The sequence below is a fragment of the Arachis ipaensis genome, chromosome B04 (assembly GCF_000816755.2).
Source record: "Arachis ipaensis cultivar K30076 chromosome B04, Araip1.1, whole genome shotgun sequence".
NCBI lineage: Eukaryota > Viridiplantae > Streptophyta > Magnoliopsida > Fabales > Fabaceae > Arachis > Arachis ipaensis.
In genome coordinates, this window is record NC_029788.2 from 125,899,602 (window position 1) to 125,907,231 (window position 7,630).

The window sequence follows — 7,630 nt, forward strand, 5'->3', positions numbered from 1 at the left end:
CCTACAAAAGTTTTAGTGGGTTTGGTTGTTCTGGTGTGTACTAAATTTTTTGAGGATGCTCTTAGGAATTTTGTTTTTTAGTTTATTTGTGTTTCTTCTAAAATTAAAAAATAAAAGTCAACGTGATGTATTATATTTTAATTATATTATGATTTGATCCTTTAATTAATTTAGAACTTAATTAATTCCTATTTTTCACTCACTTTAAGAACTTAATTCCTATTTTTTCATTCATTTTCTTAGAATAGGGAGAAAAAAAATTGAAATTGCTAGAATGGTTTCATATTATAACATAAACTAATCTTCTAATTTTTAAGTTATTTTTATGCAGCATAATGAGTGATAAAATAGTTATTTAATTCTTATCATATAAAATCATTACTGAATACTATTGGCATTTTCTTTTCTTTTTATGATTTGTATCATTTGTTGGGTTTTGTTTGTATACTGTGAATTTTCTTTCATGAAGATGCCGCTTTGTTTGGTGATAATAAAAGAGCAATGAACTAATGATGATCCATGAGAAGCAAATTTAAATGTATTTAACCGAATAATGTTTTCAATGCTTTAATCATTTATTTTCCATTGCTTTGTGTTGATTAAATTTTGAAACTAATTATGTGAGTTTAAATTTTTTTTTTTTTTGGGGGGATATATGAATTGATTAATTCCCATCAGATCCATTGTGTCAGAGGCTGGTTGGCTTGCAATCAGGAAAAGAAGTCAACTACACTAAATATTTTTGATAAAATCTTGCCATGATTTATAGGTTTGAAAATCGTACTTTGCCCTTTTAATTTTCATGAACCATCAACTATGAGATATAAGAAACTTAGGCCTTTATTATTTCAGTATAAAATACGAGAATATTTGATTATTTTAATATTTTATACTAGTACGATGATAATATAAAGCGTCATTGATATTTTATAAATATTTTTTTAATTATTAAAAGATAAAATATTACTGGCAATCAGAGACCGATCCAAGTGCAATAGTGTGGGGGAAAGCGTCTCCACTATAATTTGAAATTTTTTTGAGTAGTATATGATGATAATATTTATTTGCCCTCATTAGATTATTAAATTTAACCCCACAATAATTTTTTACTTAACTTTTGGTATTTAATCATCAATTTAAAAATTTTATATTAGATATTCGTTAGAATGATCAATTCTCATATTTAAATGAAATTAGTGTTTTTTTAAATCAACTAAAAAAATATTATTTATCTTCTTTTCAAATTAGCTTTAATTTTTGTGTAACAACTATATTAATTGAAAGAACTTTTTTAACTATAAATATCAATAAAAGTTGACTTCTAATTGTGTTGGGAAGTAAATTTTTAAATAATTATTTAGTAATATATATGAAAAGAGAGAAATTTTTATGGTAGTATTAAGAGAAAAATTACTTAATTTTATAAAAATATAAAACCTAAAAGAATAGAATTTTAAATTATATATTATTATTTAAATTACTATTTTAGTGTTTTAATTTGTATATTAGATATTTTGAAGGCTAATCATATTTTACCATAACAAAATATATATAAAAAATTTTCTAGCTTTGTAAGTTTGTAACCTTATCTAAATTATACTCTTACGTGTGAAATATGCAAACCCTTATTATGTGAGAATTGTTGTGTGATTATCATGAATAATGCTTGGCAAGCACATCTAATAAGTGATCTAACAAAAACACTAATACCTTTTTGGTTTGCTGAATGTGAATAATGGTTCTAACAATAACAACAAAAGATGCATTGCTGTTTGGAGCTGTAGAGTCCCACATGATCACATTATATGTATAAGGTTGCTGTGGATCGAACTTTCTGATCTCACATTTGTTATAAATGTTAAGTTCAGGACAAAATAGTCTTGTTTAAAAGAAAACGACATCCTAAGTTTCATTCCATATATAATATATTCAGAATTTTATTGTTTTCTAATGTTTTTTAGACCTTCTTTCCATCCTTTCTTTTGGACATATATATATTTAGACATTTAGTTAGGGTCACAAAAAGATGTATGCATCGCTACTAAATTAGTCTGATATACACTATTTTCAACCGTGTTTAACGATTATTAGCACATTAAATCCTTCTTAGTTTTTAACATAAATATAGACGCAACAGGATAAAATTTTTTTAAATAAGTAACGATTTGGAGTTTTAATTTATCTTTTAATATATCTTCTTTTTTGAAAAGATAAAAAAATTTCTAAAATTTCTTTATTTTTTTATTAAATTATTATTTATAAGAGGTTTGATAAGTATATGGGGTATCAATTATCTCGCAGAAAATGATTCTAATAGAGCATTTATACTTACAAAATCACCCTCCAAAAAAATTATCCATCCACTACTAAAAAAATTACGTTTAGCGGTTATTTATTTTATTTTTAGCGATAATAAAAAAATTACTAATATATTTAGCAACAATTAGATATTAATTACTTATATTTTATCATTAAAAAATTTTAGCAACAATTATACGATTATTGATAAAAAAAATTTTAATGACTACAAAAAATATATAATGATCATTTAATATATAATAATAATAATAAATATATAATTATCATAAATTATAAATTAAATAAAATATATAATAGCCATTATATTATTGCTACTAAAATTTTGCTACTAAAAATAATGGTTGTTGTAGTGATGTATAGAATAATGTTCGACCAAAAAAAAAAAGCATGCATATTGTAAGAGTATCATATATATAGATAAAGAAGAGAACCAATTGAAACAAAAAAGAAGAATCGAAAAAGGAAAATGGAGTGATAAAGACAGTTTGTAGCAGCCAGAAAAAAAAAGGTGTGTGAAATCGATCAGTTTATGAACAATTTTCCTTTGATTGCTTTCGGTTAATTAAGAAGCATATATAACTAAAATAAAAAAAATGTTACATAAATATTAAAGTCATTAAAAGTGGACTATTAAATCAGTTATAGTATATTTGCATATAAATATATATATTATTTAATTTATTTTTAATATATATTTTATACAAATAACTAATTTAATAGTTAATTTTTAATATTCATAATTTATGCTTAATTAAACTCTGAAATATTTTGAGAAGGGATATTATTGTATTGGTGGGTTCACTTTAACTTGTTGAATATGATCTTTCTACTTTGCATTGCCCCCATTGTTTATGAGAACTTTTATATCTTTTCTTCATTCACGAAAAGATGAAATACTTGTTGCTACCCAAAGCATAGCAAGAAGATGGAATAGAGACAGGTAAAATCAAATTCGTTTTGATTTGGATTTGATTTTAAATAATGAGTGTATTTATTTTTAAAATTTTTATTCAACTCTAAACCCGATAAAATTATATTAAATTAAATCCTAAAGTTTTTGGATTTTCACAAATTTTCGGATTAAACCGAACCATGTACAGCTCTAAGATGGAATGAGCTAAGACTGAAATATTATAAGCTAAGCTAGCTAGCATCCATGAATATTCCACCAATAAGTGGAAACTTTTGTGGTAAAGAAAAGGATAGATAAAGGGAAAAAGAGTGAGAGAGAGATAGAGGGTGGTGCATGAAAGATTGAAAGGTAGACAATTCAAAACACTATAGTGATGAAAGAGCCTTTCATATCTATCTCTATGATCTTTCCTACTAACAAAATCTATTGCATCATATCCATCACAACCTCCCACTTCAACACACACCACATGCACACGTCTTTTAATTTTACTGTAAATCCTTATTAAGACTAATAATTAAAGTAAATATATATAGAAGATTTTTTTTTTTACTTCAAAAATAATAAATTTACATCTTGCTATTATTTAAGATATAACTACTTATGAGTTTTCTATTAGTTTAAATTTTTAAAATAAATGATATTATGACATGATATTTAAATGTTTTGAAAATTTAGAATTTAATCATGCATTATTGACTCTTAAAATAAATAACATAAGACACATAAAAAAATTATATAAATTTCACGAAAATCCAGAAGATGTATGAGATGTGCCTCAGTCAATAATTTTATCAAGTCCTTTTTCTAATAGAGAAAAAATGAAATAATTGTCTAATAAAATATTATATTAATATTAAGGGACAAAGTCGTTTGATGAAAGGAAAATTCTCGCACACAAAATTTATCAGACTTATTATTTGTCCTTGTATTTTTGTCAAAAAAGAATACACTTTGAAGTTTATTCTCAAAATACATATTGAAAAACAAAAATGTTATTTAAATGTTAAAATTAATCATCATATATTTATGTATAAATATATATTATTTAATTTATTTTTAACGTATATTTTTATATTTTATGTATATTTTATACTAATAACTAATTTTAATAACTAATTTTAATATATATCTAATATGATTGTTTTATAAATTGGAGAATAAAATTAAAGAAATAAGGTTAACTTTTAATTTGTGTATTGCATCTTCGGCGGTTAACGTGAGTTAACGGTGTGAAGTAAACTAATAAAGGGAACCTTTTATTTCATGCATGTTTGCTTTGGGCTTTCCAAAACGTGCATGGAACCCCCACATTGCTTTGGTCACTTTGGAGAGTATCCAATTCTCTTCGCAAAAGCATATTGACGATTCTATCGAAATATTCTTTATCTTCACCTTTTTTTTTTTTTTAATCTATTATAACTTTAAAAGGTCAATTTTCCATCTCATCCTTTTGAAAAATTTCACCCCTCCCTTGTTTTCTTTCTCAACAGAATCATGCTTATTTTGGATATGTATAATATGCAATCTCAGAATTTGATCTTTTCCACGGCAGAATAAGTGGCACTATTATGTTGTTAATTAATTATTATCTAATCAAACCAAGCAAGATAATAAAGAAAATATACTTTTTGGATAGCAAAATAATTTGACGGGGACAAAAATCCTTTCTTAAATTTAGAATTACTGTTGTTAAAATATTAAAATGAAATGAGCCAGCTTCATTCTAATACTATTTCAAGCGTGATTCCACATATACACCTAATGCTAGTGGTGGTAACGGGGCGGCTAGGAATCGATGAATTTTTGTTCTACCTGATTGTGTCCCATTCTACAATAATTTGCATAAAAATTTTCTCATTCTTATCTGTGAATAATAAAAAATTAAACCCTAATTCGTCTCCGCAGGTATTCGACCCGTCCTACCCATCTTTATAATTATTAAAATTCAATAAATAAAATTAAATTTCAAAATTTATATAACTATCATTACATACATAACATAAATTAAAATAAAATTTTAAATATAATACAATATTATTAATAATTTCATTAATTATTTTACGTATATTATTACACATATTATATATTAAAATTATATATATTATATATATACCGGGACGAGTATTACCTAAATCCCGTCCCGTCTCATCCCGTCCTACACAAGAACCTACTCCACTAAAAATCCGCCCCGATGTAAAACGGATAATTACCCGCTCCAAATAGGTAGAGGCGAGGTGAATACCCACAATTGATAAAAATGATAACAAATTTATTAACAATAAGTCAATATTTTTATTGGGTTATACATAAGAGAAATTCTCCACATACAAGCGTTTTTCCATACAAGTCATACAAGTCATTTATTTCTTCTTCTTTTTCTTTCTCTATGCCTCCTCTTTTTCTTCTTCTTCTTCTTCTTATTCTTCTTCTTCTTCTTCGTTTTTGAAGTGTTTCATCTTCATTGTCGTGTTTCTCCTCGTTCTTCTTTTGATTTTGCAACATTATGTATTTTTTTTCTTCTTTGTTTGATTTTTTCCTCCCAAAAAGAATTATGAGAATATGAAATAAGAAAATGAAGAAGAAGAAGCAGCAGAAGATGAGGAGGAGAAAGATGAAAAGTTCTGAATTATGCATAAGGTGTACTTCAATGAATTTTGGGTGTATTTTTTAAATCCTTTGGGTATATTTTTGTAATCCTTTGGGTGTATTTCTGTAATCCTTTGGGTGTATTTCTATAATCATTTGGGTGAATTCCTGTAACTGTTTGGGTGTATTTCTATAACCGTTTAGGTGTATTTCTGTAATCGGTTGGGTGTATTTCTGTAATCGTTTGGGTGTATTTCTGAAGTTCCATTATCTTCAAAACGATTTCAAAGCTTGATTTCAGAAACCATGAAAATCGAAAAAAAAATGAAGCAAGAATACCAGTGATAAACGCAGATAAAACAACGAATGAAAAGGCAAAGAGAGAACACACGAAAGAGATCAAATTTGGCAAGAAACTCGTTTTCATGGAGGAAGAAGAAGAAAAGTAGGAGAAGAAGAAGGAAGAGGAGGAGGAGAAGGAGGAACGCGAAGTACGCCATGAAAATCGTATATAGGTCAGTGTGCTTTTTGTTAAGTTTCTCTCAACTTGTATGACTTGTAAACCAAATGACTTGTATGTGTAGCACTCCTCTGTACATATACATAAAAGGCCATGCTAAATCCTAAATCTGATGAATTACTACTATTATTTCTATACCTATGTATATTGTCGAAAAAATATTTTTTACACAATTATCTAATTATTTTTTTATTTTTATAATTTGTAGAACAATAAATAATTGAGTTAAACATTATATATGTCAAAATTAAATTACATATAATTAGAGTATGCATTCGTTTTACAAAATATCCACTTATTCATGAATGTATGTGAGTTAGTTATTGGAAAAGAATCAAATTATTAAGGAAGTTGACAAAGATGGAAAAAAAATCATCTAAAATAGAATGTTATTAAAGTAATAAAGTAAAATATTAATTATCATTGAATTTATTTTTTATATTGTGTGTGTTTTATTATCTTAATTTAGAAGTCACTAAACTTTTACTTTTTTTCATTTTATCAATTTTTTATTTTATTTTAGAAGAGTTTGTTTTGAAAAAGGATTACATATTGGGAATGGATGTAAATTAAAATGAGAGAAAATGACAAATAGGTCGACCTTTTGATCTCCGGACATTTATATCTTTGAGGATTTAAAAATATATTTAAGTCTCTAACTTTCTCAAAATATGAACATATCGATTCCTGAGTTTAATTTGTCCTATTTTAAAAACTTTCTTAGTCTCTCACGTGTGCATCCGTATATCGGCTAGGCCAGTACAAGGAAGTCATGTTTGATTTTTTCGTTGGGTCTGCCAGACCCAAGTGAACAGAGGGATCGATGTGTCCAGATTTTGAAAAAATTAGGAGCTAAAATGTATTTTCAAATCATTGGGAATTTAAATGTTCATGGACCAAAAAGTCAAGGACATATTTGTCTTTTTCTTTTAAAATGAAGAATATTAAAGAGTTAGTAAAATTTATTATTTTTTTATCATAATTTTTAGCCATAAATCCAATTTCTTTAATCTAATAATCTAATAGCATATTTTTAGTTTATATTTTTAAATAGAGGTAACTACCAAATCGGTACCCGAAAGATTCTGACGCTGACAAAATGGTACTTGACTTTTACTATTGACAAAATAGTCCCTAAAAAATTTTAAAATTTGACAAGCGTGTCCTCGAACTCACCGGAGCAAATCTCCGGCAAGCACAATGCTAACGTGGCCGCCGTGACTTGGCAAACCACCCCCAAACCCTAATCCCTCCTCCCCATCGCAGCCCCCTTCCCTCTCCCTCCCCAC